General features: G+C 42.5%; 1 protein-coding gene across 6 annotated transcripts in view; it reads right to left on the minus strand.

Moving 5' to 3' along the window:
* The window catches only part of foxn3 (forkhead box N3), a 324,620-nt gene that overhangs the window by 194,616 nt on the left and 109,171 nt on the right, over window positions 1-20,833 (minus strand). The gene's annotated exons all lie outside the window — the stretch shown is intronic.

The following is a 20,833-nucleotide window of genomic DNA, read 5'->3' on the forward strand; positions in this document are numbered from 1 at the left end:
GGAGCTCTAGCTTTGGATCCCCTTTTCCCCCTCATGGGAATGTGTCTACTCTGTACCCAAACCAGCTCCTTCTTGAAGGCCTCCCATTGTTCAATTACTGTTTTGCCTAACAATTTCTGATTCCAATCCTGCTGGACAAGATCCGTTTTTAAACTCACCTGAAATTAGCCCTCCTCCAGTATTTTTAGGCTTGATTGTTCCTCGTCCTTTTCCATAACTATTCTAGGAACATAGGAACAGGATTAGGCAATTCAGCCCCTCGTGCCTGCTCCGCCATTTGATAAGATCATGGCTGATCTGTGATCTAACTCCATATATCTGCCTTTGGCCCATATCCCTCAATACCTTTGGTTGCCAAAAAGCTATCTATCTCACATTTAAATTTAGCAATTGAGCTAGTATCAATTGCCGTTTGCGGAAGAGAGTTCCAAACTTCTACAACCCTTTGTGTAGAAATGTTTTCTAATCTCACTCCTGAAAGGTCTGGCTCTAATTTTTAAGACTGTGCCCCCTACTCCTAGAATCCCCAACCAGCGGAAATAGTTTCTCTCTATTCACCCTATCCGTTCCCTTTAATATCTTATAAACTTTGATCAGATCACCCCGTAACCTTCGAAACTCTAGAGAATACAACCCCAATCTGTGTAATCTCTCCTCGTAAAACGAGATGCTATTATAATCACTGTTCCTCAAATGCTCCCCCACTTGCCCCAATTCATTCCCAGCACTAGATCCAGCATTGCTTCCTTCCTCATTGGGCTGGAAATACACTGATCAAGAAAATTCTCCTGTACACATTATAGTTAACAGTCTGCCTAGAACTCAATGCATGAAGAATGACCACTTAGGTATCAGTCTTGGCACAGTGCTCAACCTTCAGACTCTCACCTGAGTCAGAAGATTGTGTGTTAAAGCCCCACTCCAGAGACTTGAGCACATAATCTAGGTTGACACTCCAGTGTAGTACTTAGGGAGTTCTACACTGGCGGCGCCATCTTTCAGATGAGACATTAAACCGAGCCCCGTCTGCCCTCTCAGGTGGACGTTAAAGATCCCATGGCAGTATTCAGAGAGCAGGAGAGTTCTCCCAGTGTCCTGGCCGATATTTATCCCTCAACCAACATAACTAAAAAGCAGATTATGTGGTCATCACCACACTGCTGTTTGTGGGACCTTGCTGTATGCAAATTGGCTGCCAAATTTCCTACATTGCAACAGTACTTCAAAAGTACTTCATTGGCTGTAAAGTGCTTTTGGATGTCCTGAGGTCATGAAAGATCTATAGAAATGCATGTCTTTCTTTTTTCTTCTTTTGATCACAATTATTTCATTGACAAACAAAGCACCATTACTGTGATTTAATTCAAGTAACAAAAAACTATTATTTGGACTGCAGCGGTTCAAGAAGGCAGCCCACCACCACCTTCTCAAGGGCAACTAGGGATGGGTAATAAATTCCAGCCGTGCCACATCTTGAGAATCCATATTTTTAAATTTAGCAAACAGAGTTGCCTGACTTGCTGCGCTTCTCCAGCATTTTCTGTTTTTATTTCAGATTTCCAGCATCTGCAGTATTTTGCTTTTGACCCTTTCTCCTGTTTCCATTTTAATTTTTAAGAAAAGGCTCCCCTCACAACGCTTCACTCCCGATGGAGATTACTCTCACATGCTTGACACAGCTGCTGTGTTACAGTCTAGTAAGGAGATGCACAACAGTGACTGTGGTTGACTCACCCCACTCAAGGGAATCTGTTTCCACTGTGCACCTCCCCAGTGAGCCCAGCTGAGATTGGGTAACACAGTCGAAGGAATTGTTAGTTGTTTTAAGTAATGTTTAAAACATTACCGAGAATTTGATTATAGGAGGAAATGTACCAAGTACTGTATTGCAATCTGTTGATTTTGTGTCAAGTGGAAATCACTTTTTATAGCGCCCAAAAAACTCCAGTAGGTTTGTCAAACATGATTTCCCTTTCATAAATCCATGTTGACTTTGTCTAATCCTATTGATATTTTCTAAGTCTCCTCTACATTGGGGAGACCAAACGCAGACTGGGTGATCGCTTTGCTGAACACCTCCGCTCTGTCCGCAAGCGTGACCCTGACCTGCCGGTCGCTTGCCATTTTAATTCCCCTTCCCATTCCTACTCTGTCCTCGGCCTCTTACACTGTTCCAATGGAGCTCAATGTAAGCTCAAGGAACAGCACCTCATCTTTTGTTCAGGCACTTTACAACCTTCCGGACTCAACACTGATTTCAATAACTTCAGATCATAACCACTGCTCCCATTTTTTTCGGTCAGCTAATTTACAGCTGCTACTGATCAATTTTTTGTTTCTTAACCTGTCCCATTACCACCTTCCTTGCCTTGCACCATCATCCCTTTTGTCATTTAATCACTCGTGCCCTCTACCCAATCACAGACCTTTTGTTCTTTCCTCCTCTCCCCTCCCCTGGCTCTGTACTTGCTCAAAAACTTTAACTCTTAACATCTTCCAGTTCTGACGAAAGGTCTTCAACCTGAAACGTTAACTCTGTTTCTTTCTCCACAGATGCTGCCTGACTTGCTGAGCTTCTCCAGCATTTTCTGTTTTTATTACAGGAGAAATGGTACCCTGCAAGGCAAATCATTGAAATTAAATGATTTAAACAGGATATTTTAAGACAATTGCTCAGCATTTTTAAATGGGTACTTCCCATGAAAACTTATATAATTAGAATTCTGCATTGAATTGCATGTATGGGAAATACACCTAAAGAATATCAAACAGTGATGGAAAACGGAATTGGAGAATTGAAAAACATATATCCTCATTCCTTCACCGTCACTGGGCCAATATCCTGGAATTCCCAACCCAAGACAAATTTGGGAGCATCACCTTAAGAATTGCAGTTGTTCAAGGAAAAGGCCCACTACTACCTTCACAGGGAAGCTAAGGATGGGCTTTAAATGCCACCTTAATAGCATTGTTCATATCCTAAAATCAAATATACAATAAAACCCACCTAGGAGACTTGGTCATTCCTCAGTTTTTCAAGCAGGCTGTGAATGGGTTACAAACCACAGCTACACAAAGGTGCCAAGTGCTCAGGAACCAGAATCTATTACCAGAGTGAGGGGATGTACGTTCTGCTCCATTCCCAAAATGAGCTCCATCCCCCAAGCGTGGAGGAGTCCAGTAGAAGCTGCAGCATCTCTCTGGCGGGGCAGAGAAAATTAGATGGGTATGATTTGCCTGGGCAGCAGCTCTTGTAACCGGCCAAGGGAGCATCTACTCTATACTAACAACAGGCTGCCTATCCACCCCATTGCAACAGAGACACGAGGTCCCGGCATATACTCGAAAAGTTATGGGGATAATTTTTTTAAAATATGGATTCTCAAGATGTGGCACGGCTGGAATTTATTACCCATCCCTAGTTGCCCTTGAGAAGGTGGTGGTGGGCTGCCTTCTTGAACCGCTGCAGTCTGTGTGGTGAAGGTACTCCCACAGTGCTGTTAGGTAGGGAGTTCCAGAATTTTAATCTAGCAACAATGAAGGAACGGCAGATATATGTCCAAGTCAGGATGGTGTGTGTCTTGGAGGGGAAGTTCGAGGTGATGGTGTTCCCACGTACCTGCTGCCCTTGTCCTTGTCCTTGTCCTTCTCGGTGGTGGATGTCGCGAGTTTGGGTAGTGCTGCTGAAGAAGCCTTGGCGAGTTGCAGCAATGCATCATATAGATAGTGCACACTGCAGCCACATTGCGCCAGTGGTGGAGGGAAAGGACGTTTAAGCTACTGGATGGGCTGCCGAAATAGCTGACTGCTTTGTCCTGGATGGTGTCAAGCTTCTTGAGTGTTGTTGCAGCTGCACCCATCCAGGCAAGTGGAGAGTGTTCCATTACATGTGCGTAGATGGCGGAGCGGCATTTGGGAGTCAGGAAGTGAGCCACTCGCCACAGAATTTACATTGATGGTATGGTAGTGTAGTGGTTATGTTACTAAACTAGTGATCCAGAGGCCTGGACTAATAATCTGAAAAACGAGAGTTCAAATCCCACCATAACATTTTGAAAATTTGAATTCAGTTTTGTTTAAAGCTTCCATTGAGCTCCATTGGAACAGCGTAGGAGGCAGAGGTCAGAGTGGGAGCGGGACGGAGAATTAAAACAGCAAGCGACCAGAAGCTCAGGGTCACGCCGAATGAGCGGAGGTGTTCAGCAAAGTGGTCACCCAATCTGCATTTGGTCTCACCAATGCAGAGGAGACCGCATCGTGAGCAGCTAATAAAGTATACTAAACTGAAAGGAAGCTCGAGGAACAGCACCTCATCTTTCTTTTAGGCACTTTACAATCTTCTGGACTCAACATTGATTTCAATAACTTTAGATCATAACCTCTGCTCCCATTTTTTCAGACAGCAGGTGCTGGTAATGGTTCTGCTGTTGCCATTTACAGCTCCTCTAGACCCTCCTATTGTTTCTTAACTTGTCCCATTACCACCCTGCTTGCCTTGCACCATCATCCCTTTTGTCATTTAATCACTCCTGCCCTCCACCCTATCACAGACCTTCCCTTTTGTTCTTTCCTCCCCTCTCCTTCTTCCCCTCTTTTCCTGGCTCTGTACTTGTTTAAAAACTGTTAAATCTTCAATTTCTTACAGTTCTGACGAACGGTCATCGACCTGAAACGTTAACTCTTTCTTCCTCCCCAGATACTGCCTGACTTGCTGAGTATTTCCAGCATTTTCTGTTTTTATTTCAGATTTCCAGTATTCGAAGTATTTTGCTTCTGAATTAAAATGGCAAGCAACAAGATCAGGGTCACGCTTGCAGCAAAGCGATCATCCATACCGCATTTGGTCTCACCAATGTAGAGGAGACCACATCGTGAGCAGTGAAAGAGGTATACTAAATTGAAAGGAGTACAAGTAAATCGCTATTTCACCTGGGAGGAGTGTTTGGGGCGGTGGGAAGGCAGGAGGTGAAAGGGCAGGTGTTGCAACTCCTGTGATTGCACAGCATGTTGCCGTGGGAAGGGGAGCGGATGTTTGGGGTAATGGAAGAGTGGACCAGGGTGCCACAGAGGGAACGGTCCCTTCGGAATGCTGAAAGGAGAGGGGCAGATGTGTTTGGTGGTGGCAACGTGCTGGAGGTACAGAAATGATGAAGAATGATCCATTGAAGGCTGGTGGGGTGGAAGGTGAGGACAAGGGAGACCCTAATGTGGTTTTGGGAGGGAGGGGAAGGGGTGAGGGCAGAAGTCCTTTATCACCACCCTGGATGAAATTGGCCAACTCAACCAAGGACTTAGCCTGGGATCTTCCTGATCTGTATGGCTATTACACACCACACAGTGCACCAACCCATTTCTTTTCAAAAAGCCAGAACTGCTGGTTCTCGCTGAAATGGTTAAAGTTCCTGACGCTGAAGCCACACAAAATACAATGTACCAATCTCTACTATTCCACAAATGCATTCTTTGAGTGGGTATTTAGTGCATCTTTTTACATTTTAATTAAAAGCTCACAGCATGTTCATCAATTCCTCATTCCACACTCCATTATATTGTAAGATTTAAGTGAAAAAAGACTATGCATATCATTGTGAGAGTAAAATAAACTATGGTTTAGTTTGCTGTCAAGGTGATGAAAAGTAGATGATCAACTACTTTAAAGAGATTGCTGGGGAAAACGAAGGCTGGATAACAAGCCTCTGATTGAAAAAAATGGCATTCCTCCCAACACCACACAGATTTAACATAGATCATATAATCATACAGCACAGAGGAGGCCATTCAGCCCATTGTGCCTGTGCTGGATCTTTGAGAGAGCTATTCAATTAGTCCCACTCCCCTGCTCTTTTTCCATAACCCTGCAAATGTTTCCTTTTCAAGCATAGATCCAATTCCCTTTTGAAAGGGACTTCTGAATTTGCTTCCACCACCCTTTCAGGCAGTACATTCCAAATCATAACAACTCACTGATTTAAAAAAATGTTCATCTCCCCTCTGGTTCTTTTGTCAATTACTTTAAATCTGTGTCCTCTGGTTACCGACCCTCCTGCCAGTAGAAACAGTTTCTCCTTATTTACTCGACGAAAACTCTTCATAGGAATGTAGAAGAAACTCGATATTACACATTTCCTAAACTACTACAAGGAACCCCCTCCTTTTCTGTCCTTGGTCCTTTCTGTTGCACACTCATTTACAAAAACTATTTTTCTCCACGTTGTTTAATCTACATGGGAGAATCGCGAGGGTAAAGTACTGGTTAGAAAGCTGATGTACAGAGGCTCACAGTACACAGGCTGTATAATTACCATTTCTGCTAGGTGAACAGAAATGACTGCATATTTGATCTACACTGGTTGCATTTCTAGTGGAAGGAATGACAGTTAGGCTGCAACTTCTAAGTGAACCTTTTCCTCACCGGTTTCTCTGATTCCCCATGTTTACAATCCAAAGCAAAACAGCTTATTTTTACGTTGAGACTTAAGTCTCCCACCACAGAAACGTTTATAGCAATTTTCCAGTGGGATAGAAGGAAAAGTAATCATTTATTTGTCAAAGCCTTCTACTTTTGCTAGACTATATTATTATTTCAAGGATACAACCATGAGGAAATAGCAGTCCTAACATAACAGAAGAGGCCAAAAAAATATTAGAATTGAAGCTTCAGCATTTGTCTTTAATTACTCCAAGTAAGCACTAACTGTGCTATGTTATTTATCTCTCGCTGACAGCTCCTTTCCTGTTTCATTGCACAGGACAACTATAGGTCCAAAACATCAGTATTTGACCAAGTGGAATTCTAATGAGTATCATACAACCAAGAACGATTAAAGTTTAAACATAGTTATATGTATGTTTGGATCTCAGATGTTTGTTTAGTCACTGTTTACAAAAAGACATAACAAATAGTACCAGCAAACAGCCCAGGCATTTCTGAAAGATGCTCCAGTAACTTCTCAAATGAAAATGCCTGGTTGGAGTTATGTATCATCAATTTCACGGGATACATGAACTGTATTTATCGGTCTTTTGTGGATAAAGTGTCATTCCTGTAATATTGTAACATTCACACTGAATCTCATACCAGAAACAAAACCCACAGTTTTTATTATACTAGGTGCAGAATTTCCATGCTGTGAGTTTCTACCCGTGGAACTGAAACTTTCAGTATCTACATACTAAAATTCTTGCAGTTGGTAACACTGTCACACACCCCACCGTCCACTAAAATCAATGGATGCTGCCCAATTCACCTTCTCCACAGGTGACGCTGTAACTTCATTCAGCCAGTTACAACAAACATAGCAACGGACATACACACTACTTCATCTGGTTAAAAACCAAGGGAGATACACTAGCAGTTACAAAATTACTACCCTGCTGCAGTCTTCTAAACAAGATTACTCTCCTTATTGAGTTAAAGCACAAATTGTGACAGACAAAAAATGGTGCCCACTACAATAGATCATTACACTTACTATATTTTAATTAACTCCAGTCAGTAATAACAAATAGGAAACAAGAATTTGCTTGAGCTGCCTTTTCATAAACTAGAAGCTCTCTTCACAAGTTCTGAACTATCTAAGCTCACATTTCTTACCTAAATGGTAACCAATCATACTCTTAGCTTCCTTCTAGAAAGAACAGACACTGATTTGTCAGGGGGTTGATCTAACTCCTGTACAATTCTCAGAATTAAGTATGAATATAAGGACCAAGGAGGAATGGGCATGCACTGCCACTGACCTGTTAGACTGGAGTGCTGCCATTCACTGAGAGCGATACATTTCGAAAGCCAGTAGCTGGCAACTTTACAACAGAAAAAGAGGATGGAAGCCTCGTGTGAAAGCTCATCCTCCCGGCAACGACTACCGATGCTGCAATTGCAAGCTCATTTTCCACACACAACGGCCTCACGAGCCAACTGCATGCACACACGACGGGAAAACACACTTACATATGACCTAAGTAGTCTTTTGGCACCTCCTTTGAAATCAACATGTCCATCATCAATGGTATGATGATGAATCAGGCCAATTATGAGCTGTAATAGGAAAGAGAGAGAGCTGACAGAGAGGTCAAGCCTTTAAGGTTGCTAGAAATGCAAAGCCAGCTCATATTGGAAAATTTGTGTACTCAGCCATTCTACCACCTATTTAATATTTTTATTTTCATTCATCTGAAATTGCTACTATTGTAGTTACATCCACAAATTAACACTCAGTTTTCAACAATGTCTCAATACATAAAAGAGTTTTCTCCCCATTTAATAATAACAGCATAGCTGCTCAGTAAGTGACCACAAAGATATACTTCCAAGGTTAAAAAGATGTCTCTTAGCTCATGTTGCTCTATCCAAGAGTCAACCCATTGGAGCATTTACAATGGGACTCTTTTATAGGGAAATCTGATTTTCCACCATAATATTTGGTTGCCTCAGACAAGAGTCTGCTGAAACAAAGAAAACTGCAAGTTGAAGTTTCAGTTACGGTGAACTGGATGAAGAAGTACACGTCGAATTCAGGTCAAGATTCGGATGCAAAACTGAATGATAAAGTATCCAAAGGACTGCGATCCTGAGATTAACCACTTATTGCAGCTGAACAGGAGTTAATGCTTTTAAAAAAGAGTAATTAGGTAACTCAGACTGTGAGCAGACATTAAGTGCTTTATGACTGGAGGCATATTCCAGGCTCTTTATGGGCTAAAGAACTAAAGATCAGTGGCTTAAATTTTGTAAAGGGGTAGGAATTTTTATTATAACATTATTCCAGTCAGTAAATGAATTGGTATGCTGGATTCCCCTCCCCTCAATATGTTCATTGTTAAGGGGTTCCAGAGTACAGTGAATAGAACCTTCAAAGCAAATTGTTTAAAACCCAAAGCAAGTAGTATTTGGGTTAGTGAGTAAGCATTTATCTGCAATCAGATTACATTTTACAGCAAATCTGAACAGATGATGTATTCAGGATAAACAGAACCCACCATTTAGTGCATTCACATATCTTAATATGCACCTTTATTTAGAATCCCACAGTGATTCTAATTATCTTTTATTTCATCTTTTTATTAAACTTTTTATTTTACTCATAGCATTCTCCAGTAATCAGACAATTAGAAAAGGATGATCAAGCCAAGACAAGTATGACAATGGGAGCTTTAGTTAAAGTAGCAACTGGTGAGATCCTTTTCCTTTCTCAAGGTTAGAAAGAATGGAAAGGGAAATGCTTTTCTCCGGAGAGCAAGACTGCTGTTAAAACTGGTGTCTCAAGGTTCAAAGAGATTGCAAAGTGAGTGCCTTGACTTGAAGTCTGGTTGATAGATTATTCTTTTTCAGTATCAATCTTAAATCAACATAATGACACGATGATAGCACTTTGGATAAAACTGCATTTGAAGTATTTCAGACTATACTGGAAGTCAGATCTCAAAATCCAAGTCCAACATGGAAAAGAGTTGTCAAATGTTGTGGCACTAATCCAGTTCAAACATCAAATCTGAAGATCTCAATTTCTTTATCCTTCCTTTTTAAAAAAAAATGCTGTTTTATTATTCTGTTTTTGTAGGCCATCTCTTCACCCCACTCAGCATGCAACAGGCTATTGCCAAGACAAAAGGTCACCTCTCAACCTTCAACCACTCTTCAGGAAGTGTGGAAGGTCTGTGCTTCTTCCACCACCCTCCTGGCAGCCTGACCAAGATGGGGAAATCATGGCCACACATTTGCTTCCTACTCTTATGTGGTGTAATTCAGTGCTGTAGCACAATTGCCAGTTTATTTTTTTTTACATTTCTTTTAAAAATAAACCCTGCAATTTGCATTGCCAGATTCTCAGTATTACTAACCTGTTCAGTGGCCTGCTGCGATCATGCAGTAGCTGTGGAAATCTCACCAGAATTAGTCCTCCCCAGTTCTATGGGATGTAACGAGGGTTGCAGTCTAATGAAATACCCCCAAAAAATCAATACTGTTCATATTAGAAACTAAGCCTTAGAAACTTAAATTTACACAACAAATATGCGTTTCTGTAGTGTATAGGTTCAACAGTTCCCACCGTTTGTGTTAGTAAACAGTGCAACTGGCAGTTTAGCATTGTAAGCGAAAGGGGAAACAAATCTATTCCACTGAATTTTGTTTTGATAATTTGGACACAATGATGAGGGAAGGAAAAGAAGGAGATATAAATGAGAGCGCTTTATATACAATTCACATGCACTAGAAAAAGCCAGAACAAATAAAACATCAGTTACCGAAAAGGACAACACCACCTTCATTTCTACAACGCTCCTCACATACAGACAGAACAATGCCTTAAAGCATCTCAAAGCGCAGTAAGAAACAGTGGATGCTGAACAGGAGGAAAACAGAAAGATTAAGGGACAGGGGGAAGGAATGAACACTCAAAGAGAAAGGTTTTTAGGTGGCTTTTAAAGGTGGACAGTAGATGGCCAGGCTGAGAGATTTAGGGAGAAATTTCCAGAGAGCAGGGCATAATGGCTGAAAGAACAACGACTGACTGTGGAGTGAGGGAGAACACAGGATAGCCCAGTAGTTCAGGAGTGTGTGCCTCCGAACTATTTGGTTGTGGGTTCAAGTTCCACAGCTGCTACAAGTGAGTTTTGCCAGTTTTCGACCAGGTCACCAAATGGAGCCTCTTGCTATAAGACACTACAAGCCAAGTCAATTATCCTAGCCTCCTACAAGAGTGCCATGGAAAAATCTATGGGTCAATCATACTCGCCCATCTGGAAGAAGGTTGTGGGAGCAATGCTTCCCTTGGAAATAAAGGGGAAAAATAAACAAACACCCAAAAGCCTAAAAAGTCACTGCAAATTTCTTTAAAAGTATGTTATCTCAAATACATTAGAATATCATCTGCATCATAAATAATGGAGAAAAACAAGCCCATTACCACCAATTTGAAATCCAGAAAAGCATGCTGACTGAATGAACTAGCTCTGATGGCCATCTCCTTTTCTGAGAGGAGATAGGCTGTCAGATCATTAGTTTATCACCATGGCAACTGCTTGCTTTTTTGTATTAACTGAAGTGCATTGCTATGGTGATACATATACAAGAAAAAAATTCTTCTCCAAAGCCAAGTAACAGATGGCAATGAATTCAAAGTCACATAGATAGGCTTAATGAATGCGAGGCTCGTGCTGTAAGGCAGGCTCACTCCTTGACACACGCTTCCCATGGCTGCAGGAGACCTGACCTTGGACACAGGTTTACAGACACAGGCGGGGTCTTTTTGGGAATGGCATGAAAGAAGGGAAATGTTTTAGGGTTTAACACTACTGCTTTTTTGCCGAAAAAGTGCTACAGTGCAGCCCATATTGACAAATTCAGCGTTGAATTGCTAGTTTAACACCTGAGCATTGAACTGGTCAGTCCATTAATTGAAAATAGCCCCTCTAACCACCTGCCATCAGATCCTCAAAGTGATTTTCTGATGCTGCATCAGCATTGTATTGGCTTCTGCTATTATACTCAATGTCCCAGAAAATAATAGTTAGGGACCAGTCAATCATCTTACTGGCACGAGTTGAACCCAGTGAGCCACAGACTCATACCAGTAAGCGAATTTTGCTCTGAATATCAGCTGAAATAGGCACCACACAGAGGCCTATTTCAGCTCCATTTCCTCTGAACCCCACAGCGTCAATACATAATACAGGCACAATACATACACATGTTCTGATGAAAGGTCATCGAACTCAAACATTAACTCTATTTCTCTCTCCACAGATGCTGCCTGACCTACTGAGTGTCTCCAGCATTTTCTGTTGTTTCAGATTTCCAACATCCGCAGTATTTTGCTTTTGTACATATATACATGATGGACTCTAACATTTGGAGGAAGTCAGACCACCAGCGCATTAGTTACCAATAAACCTGTCGGCTCGAGTGAGGCAGCATCAATAATGCACCTCAATTGTGCAGCACCTATTATAAACAATAGAGCACGTCTTTAGTATCAAACTTTCCTATAAAATCCCCCCATCCCAATGGGACAGCAGGTTAGGTGTACCTGCCCACTATACCGTAAAGTGGGATGGCACCCCTAATGCTTATTCAGGGATGCAAATTTTCGATGCCCATAGCTCATGATTTTCAGCCAGGTCAAGGTGTCAAATGGGACCCAAGAGCTTTCCTACAGGAGGGGATGGGGAAAAAGATACTGATATATCAATCATGCCCCACACTCTTCAATACCTTTTAACAACCGGTTACAGAGCAGGAGAGGTTGGCTATCATAACACACACAATGGGAGAAAAGGAGAAAAAGAATGTGAGGGAGGTAGGATGACATTTTTGGGAATAAAAGGAGAAAATAAATTTCAAGTAGAAACTGTTCCTCATATGCAGGAAAACAACAGTCTAATAAACAAGTTAAACATTCATTTTCCACAGGTTAAGGAGCACATAATGGGAGGGAAGAGTAGGGGGGAGCATTGTACATGTATGACTACACACATGCTCAGTGCTCTACTTACCAGCATCCAAATGTCAGCTGCAATGGCACAGTCAGCTCTGTGCCAACACTGAACTGCACTTTTAAGGTATTTAAGAAGTCCCCAGGTGGTCCAATCAACAGGTTAAAGTTGGCTCTGCATTGACTAGTTGTACTACAGCCAGTATGAAGTGCAGTGCAAGACTGCTTTCTTCACCAGAAGTCCACCTAGCCAACTTCATTCCCAAGTTACACTGTACCATTTGTGTCGACATGATGCTGAAACTACTTTGCAGCAACTCAGACTCCATAGTAGAGATGGTCCGGTCAGTCTCAACCATGTTCTTGTGGGCACTGCATGATCTGGCACTAACTGTCACAAACAGCAGTCTGCCTTAGCGAACTTACAAGGATGGGTAGTGTGCTAAAAAGAAACGTCCCAATGGTACAGTAGGCAATACTCTAAAGGTTCCAGTTAGGAATGTAAGAAAATACAGAACAAAATGAAAAGTGGACATTCAGCCCACTGTGCTTGTTCTTACTATAGACCAGTGCACCTTCCCCCATCACAGACTCTAATTAATCTCCTGAGGTAGGTGTCTAACCACTGGTAAAACTTTCAGCACAAGTTTCTTCCACGAACTCCAAAATATAGTCAAGTTTCTTTCACGAACTCCGAAATATAGTAAAGAATTATCAATATAACTTTATAATTTATACCACTCAACCCCGATTAGATGGATTCTACAGATGACATTTTCAAGTTCCAACAGCACAAGAATCGCCATTTTCTCAACTTGTACCCCATTCTTTGCCCGTATTTACTCAGTTTTTCTTTTAAAAGGAGTTAAACAACACAGCAATGGCAGCTTTTACATGCCATGTATCCACCACTCTGGGTAAAACAAACTACCGATCTCTAGACTCACTAGAATTTCTACTCTGCCAAATTTCTACTCTTGGTCTCCAATACTGCAATCATGATTTAAGTTAAATAACACTGCACACATCTACAATAAGTCTTTGACAGATAAAAAGGATGTTAAAATTAATAGCATTCATTCACAATGGTTTAACTTTGAGTAAGTTAGCGTGATCCTTGTTAAGCAGTGATCCTGCAAACACAATGTTACAGATACCCCATTTATATCACAAGTTTATCACTGATGGCAAGTTTCTAATGTAAATGCTGTTTGTCAAAGATAGCACACATGAAAGTAAGCTAGCTCAGCTACATTGATTGTTACTTCTCTTTGTTTCCAATGGAAACAGATTAGCAGAGTGCCGTTGGGAGACAGAAATGGCCAAAAACCAGAGCCATGAGTGAGTTAAGTGATCATGTCTGGGTCCCCACAACATTGAGGTAGATTCACTGCCAAGAGTTGGGAAAGGGTTGGCACTAACAAAATAAGTGGAGCCTGCTTAAAATGAATAGCTAGTGTGTCAGCAAAACTTGGTTTGTTTATCTAGACTATTCTACTAAGCGATTTCTCAATTTTTCTTTCTCAAACCAACGCAGCTCCATCTAAAACCAACATAGTATTTGACAGCTTCTAATATCTGTATTATAGTGATGTTCAGCCATCTCTCCCAATATGTCCTCTGAATGCCAGGATTTAGTAAGAAGCAGGAATCTGTCTCAAGGGGCTGGTAAAACTTAACAGACTGAACAGTTGAAATTAAGCCAGAACAGCATATGCCTCAACTGTGATTTTCCAGCAGCAATAGATTCTGAGACTGCAGCAGCACATTGGGAGATAGGTACAGCATCAGGGTGAGATTGGGAACCGGAGAGATCAGAGAGTTGGGAGCCCAGAATATTCAGTGTCTAGACCATGCGTTTCAAACTGGATCTGTGCGATCATGGCATTTCTGCCCATCTGGGATTGAGCATACCATTCAGCACAAGCAATGTCCAGAAAATGTTAAATGGTATATTTTTCTTATGTATTTTGATCAGAAATAACATGTTAATATGTCAGTACAGAGGGTCCTTATTATAATGTCAATATTTACAGGGCAGGGGGGTGGGAAATGATGAACTAAACAAAGTTTGAAAACCACAGGTCTAGATTACTCAATTTGTTTCAGTGACCTGGAAATTATTGGGAGGTAAGAGAATTTGTGTAGTGATATTTTGTTCATTTAAGTGAGCTATTTGCTTATCAGGTATTTGCTTAAGGGGTTCCATTGTAATTGCAAACAGCAACATTAAAGTCATGCGCAGATGCATGCACGGTTGTTTTAAAGTTAATTAGACTGCTGTAGAAACAGCCCTGCAATATCAGCGGGGCAGATTTTACAGCAGATGGACCGAGAGCCAGCACAGAAGAACCTCTTCAAGAAATGGCTCTCTGATCATTTACGGACCATTAATGGGATGCAAAAGGTACAATCGCAACACCCTAAGCTTCATCTACCTTGGATTTTGTACCCCAAACGTATTAACTGGAGCATTATGGGAGAAGCCTGCACAATTCAGGGAATAGGGAGGGAACAGCTAATAAACAGCCAGCAGTTTAATTTTGCATTATTGAAGTAACGTCCAGCAAATCAACTTATAGCAGGCACTAAAAAAGTCGTAAAAACTGGGATGTTTTCCACAGATGCTGCATGTTGACTGAAATAGCCACTTCCTATTGATATTCCCAATTACTCAACAATGAAATCAGAGAAAAACTGCTTTCTGGTACGAGGGTGCAATTACTTAACAAGGGACAACATGCTTTTAGTCTGTGGGTGCATATACAATCCTTGGAAACAATCTTAGTTCTTGTAGCTTCATCTAGTGCCGTTCAATTAAGTGTTTTATGCAGGTTCAGATTCAATTGAATATTTAATTGAAAACCTGGAGCGATGGCACCATTTGTATCAACGATTTGGACTCGGGAATCGGAAGAACAATTTCAAAACTTGCGGACCACACCAAATTGGGGGTATAGTTAATACCGAAAGGACTATGACAAAATACAGAAAGACATTAATAAACTTGCAGAATGGGCGTATAATTGGCAAATGAATTTCAATATAGATAAGTGCGAGGTGGTACATTTTGGTAGGGAGAATCAGGAGGCCACGTACTCCTTGGAAACCAAGGGCTCGATTTTAGCACCCGCGATCGGGCGCGTTCCTGGCGGGGGCTACGAAAATTGGGGATTCCCAGGGCGGGTCGGGAGCCCGGCTCCAACCCGCCCATTTCCGGGTTCCCCACTGACGTGCTGACATGCGCGCGCAGCCACCGCACGTGGGACTCCCGCCAGCAATTAAAGCCGGCGGGGTGCCGCTTAAGGTATTTATCTAGGTATTTCAGGTCGTTTACAGACCTGATTAACATGATATTTTAGGAGGGTCGGGATTTTGCAAACAACTGGGACTGTTTCCCATACTGGGGGCAACACTCCCAGTTCAAATGGACGTGTTGCAGCCATCAGCCTGTGGCAGCTGCAAAGGTCCATTTGACAGGTGGGGGATGGGGGGGGGGGGGGGGGCGTGGAGACCCTCACTCATTGCAGGATTGCAGGAGGCCACTCTGTCACTTTGGACAAAGTTTGGCCTCCACCACCCTCCTCCTAACAATCAAATTCACCAACTTGCACACTTACCCCGGGGTCCAGACACATGTACCTACCTTGCGGACCCCCTCAGATGTACATCTTCCGGATGGGGACCGCCGTAGCTGCAGTCATGACCTCCTCTGAGGGCGAACAGCATCGCCGGCCACGCTGTCTACCTCTGACACGTGGAGCTCCACGACACAGTGCTGTGACACATCCACCTGCACAGCAGGAGGGAGGGCAACCGCAGAGAGAGATACGTCGCAGAGGGCACTACCCTCGCCACAGGGTCCACAGACCGAGGCTCAGCTTCCTGGACCGCTCTGAACAGCAGTGCACACGGAGGCTCAGAGTCACTCGGCATGTAGCCGTGGACATCTGCAGCCTCCTTCATGCCGAGCTGCTCCCGGCTGGCCCGAGCACCATCTTCTTACCTGTCGCTGTCAAAGTCGCCACTGCCCTCAACAACTTCTCCTCCGCATCCTTCCAGGGTGCCACCGGGGACATCGCCAATGTCTCTCAGTCGTCTGCACAAAAGAGCCCTGCAAATACACCTACACCCACTCTGCAGTGACACAATGGGTGGCATCAGTTGTGGGTCTTCATAGTGATCCGCAGGAAAGGGCATTATTGCACAAACCAGACAAGATTCGCAAAGATGTGGCAGTACTGGTGCCAATATAATATGTCATGTGAGTTGCTCAGAAATTAAATATAAGTAAAAACCATGACAAACCCTCAAACACCCTTGTGCATCCCCTTCATGCTCACGACACGTTTGCCTTACGCTTCCTACTGCACATATGTGATGCATGCCCTGTGGCTGCAGCACAGGTAGTGGCAGGTTGAGTGAGGCTGACTGTGAAAGAGATGCACGAGAGGGTGAGTATGAGATAGAGCCATGAGACTGTATGAGGATTGGGTTGAGTGGTAGTGGTGGGATGAGTACTGGCGAGGTGAGTACGTGTAGGTAAGATGAGGATGAGGTTTGAGTGGGTGTGAGGGGTGATGTGACAGAGTAGTGTTGGCAGTGCAGAAGGAGATGTGGGGTGGGGGTGGTGATGTGGCAGACGGAGTGTAGGGGAATGAGTAAGTCTACTCACTTCGGCTGACCTACTTAGGTCATTGCAGCGCCTCCTGCACTGTATGCAGGTGTGCGATATGTTGGTGGTGCAGGTGACCTCCTCTGCCACCTCGAGCCAGGCCTTCTTGGTGGCAGAGGCCGGGGGGGGGGGGGCGGGGGAAGATCTCTGTCCTCCCCCTCCTCCTCACCCCATCCAATATGAGCTGGAGTAAGGCATCATTAAACCTGGGAGCAGCCTTCCCCCTGGGCTGCTCCATGCTGTAATTTTTCCTATTTCTTGCAGCATCAGTGGAGGATTTCCCCTTTAAATAGAACTCCTCCAACTGACAGACCTTACTGCGCATGCGCAGTCTGCCCGCCGCGCAGTTTAGCAGCGGGGAACCCGGAACAACAGGCTCCAATTGCGCGCGGGGCAGACTGATTTCACCATCGACCCCCCGCCGCCATGGTAATATCGGACCCCAAGAGTCTAAACAGGGTAGAAGAGCAGAGGGATCTGGAGGTAGATACAGAAATCATTAAAAGTAGCAATGCAGGTTAATAAGGCCATAAAAACAGCAAACCAAGCAATGGGGTTCATTACTAGAGAGATAAAATTGAAAAGCACAGAAGTTATGTTGAACTTGTATAGAATCTTGGTTAGACTACACTTGGAGTATTGTGCACAGTTCTGGTCTCCATTTTATACTGGAGAAAGTGCAAAAAAGATTTACTAGGATTTTACCAGAACTGAGAGGTTATACCTATCAGGAAAGACTGAGCAGGCGGGGATTCTTTTCTCTAGAAAAAAGACTGAGGAGTGACCTGATAGAAGTCTTGAAGATTATGAAAGGGTTGGATAGGGTAGATGTAGAGAAGATGTTACCACTAGAAGGAGAGACCAGAACTAGGAGCCATAAATATAAGATAGTCACTAATAAATCCAATAGGGAATTCAGGAGAAACTTCTTTACCCAGAGAGTGGTTCGAATGTGGAACTCACTACCACAAGGAGTAGTTGAAGCGACTAGCACAGATGCATTTAAGGTGAAGCTAGTTAAACATGAGAGAGAAATGTGAAGTAGGAAGGGAGAAGGGTTGTGTGGAACAAACACCGGCATGGATCTGTTGGGCAGAATGGCCTGTTTCAGTGCTGTACATACTATGTAATTCTATGTAAAGACAAGATAGCCACTTGTGGTGAAGTATTTCATGTTCTAACATCCATCTGCAGAAAAAAAAAATCTAACTTCTTCCTTCTATTGATAATGGTCAACTCATGTCAACAACTTGGAATTACATAGCGCCTTTAACGTAGTAAAACATCCGAAGGTGCTTCATAGCAGTATAATCAGACAAAATTTGACGCAATGTCCCATTGTTATTGATTCAATTGTGTTCTGAAGTAAAGTGAGCTGATCTGTTTTGCCCCTCTACCGTGCCAAACACTTCTTAAAATCTGACCCACTGGGTCCAAACTGTGCTATGCTAAAATATACACTAAGGCCACTGCAAGGAAAGTGAGGGGAGAGCACTTTAATGCAACACCCTTGAGCAATCTACATTGTTACCACGGTCAAGGCACTGCTCAGAACAACTAAAGGGGTAGCAAAAAGAAGTATACACATTTATCACTGCCATAGAGGCAGCTTTACAACATTTTCTAAATGTTGCCTTCAGAAAGAAAAGTTTATTCCAAAATCACACTTTTTTGTACATTGAAACATTCCAAAAATATTCATTATAAAGGCTACAGTATCTTTGATCCAAATTAGCCTGTTTGTGAAGATGACATATGGATTGTAGTTGGGACTTGATCCAAACTGTATATGTATACTGAACTATTTCAATGCTGACCTGTGCTTAATGCACACTGAATTCAGAGTAAATTTACGTATGAATCCTTTCCTCTAATCCTTGAATGGGCTTTTTATTCCTTAATCTCTCAATGCAACAACATTACACCAAAAAGTTAGGCCTGTTTAGTAAAATGTCATCAGCTGAACAAGAATTGTCTGGAGCAATAATTTTTTTAAAAAACAGGTCAAACAATTATTCCGTTGATAACTGCTGCAGCATTTTTGTATACAGTAATGAGATTTTGCAGTTGTTATTTTATAAAAAGCACATGTGGACCGTGCATAAACAAGGCTCACTGGAGTAAAGCAATCCAGCCTTTAAAGAAAAAAGTATGGTTTCCGTAAGAATTGAGTTTCAAATGGGGTAGATCTGGACTTTGTGTGACAGTGCAAAACAGATGATAGCGAGTTGGCAGTATGTTTTTTATCTCTCCCCATTTAGATTGACATTGATTTCAATGAGAGATGTAAAATGGGCTGCCGATTCGCTATCACCCGTTTTACACTATCACACAGTCAAAATCTACCCTAATATGTTTACAGGTTCATACATAGTGCAAAGTGCTCATCTGAAGCTAAAATATACAATTTGGGATTGACATATGAATACATTTATTTGAATTGAAACCCTACTTATGTTGCGGAACCGAAGAAGCTGCTCACAATATGATGTGTGCATCCTTGTACAGGATTTGCCCAGTTTATACAGCGAGTTGGCTTTGACAAAAGTGCAACTACACATGCGCAGTTAGTACAAAGTCACGTCAGCAACTTGACTGCTCTTTTGGAAGATGCTCCATACAGGGCGGCAGTGCAAAAAGTGCACGGCAGTCGGCCGAGAGCTGAGGCGGCCTGCAGCCAGAGTGAAAAACTGCAAACTCGACAAATGTTGCTGCTGCTGGCTCTTTGACTCTAGAAGTAGGAAATCAACAACAACTTGCATTTATATAGCACCTTTAACGTAGTAAAACATCCCAAAGCGCCTCACAGGAGCATTATCAGACCAAAAAAAATCAAAACCATCTCCTCCAGTGATGGTGTTTCCTGCCTATGGAGGTCTGTATGCTACCTCGATTAGATTACAGTGCTGCAGAGGTAGCACTTTAATGTAAAATGAAGTATTAATATTTCATTCACTGGAGAAGGCATCCTTAAAAACTAACAGAGCAACAGTATTGGACAGAGACACCAAGACCTCCTTTGATAGAAGGTTTCACCTGCTGCCTCCAACCATGAAGTGCGGTCGGCAGCAAATATTGGCTGCCGGTGGTAGCTTTGTAGTATCCATTATTTTGGATTTGGCTGCAGCAGGATTTGGCTCTTGACCGATCCTACTGCCCAGAAAATTGCTGGCCTTTATAGGCCTGTCCCTGACATCTAGCCAGACCAGCGAGGTCACAGTTTTGTTCTAACTATTCTTGTGTTTGTGCAGCTAGCCATTGTTGCCGAATCTGTTCCACCCCAATAGAGGAGATTCTATTCTGTAAAGAACAGCTCGTGAAGGGCAACATAAGAATTACTATGCTGCAATCTCCAACAAAACAAGTTCTTTTGGATTTTATATAGAAGCGAACTGCCTAAATCATTTTGCTTTTGAGAGTGCTTTAAGTGATTAGTCATAAGATAGAGGACAAACATACATCAAGGAACAAATATTAAGTAGTTCATTTGATGATACTGCTGGGGTCCTCAATAAAGGCCTGCTACTTTTAGTGACCACATTATTGAAGGGCTACTACATTATCAGTTTTTTTTGTGGTTATCGTGCAGGTTGTTCTATCACTGTTCAGAAAGGTCAGTAAATAGGATTACAGTGGATATCCGAAGTTAGGATATACAGAATAATGGATATCTATAAATGTATTACAAGGCTTTTGGCTAAAGTAAGTGGTTCAGAGGAAGTCA

Source organism: Heptranchias perlo, chromosome 10, assembly GCF_035084215.1.
Source record: "Heptranchias perlo isolate sHepPer1 chromosome 10, sHepPer1.hap1, whole genome shotgun sequence".
Classification (NCBI taxonomy): Eukaryota; Metazoa; Chordata; class Chondrichthyes; order Hexanchiformes; family Hexanchidae; genus Heptranchias; species Heptranchias perlo.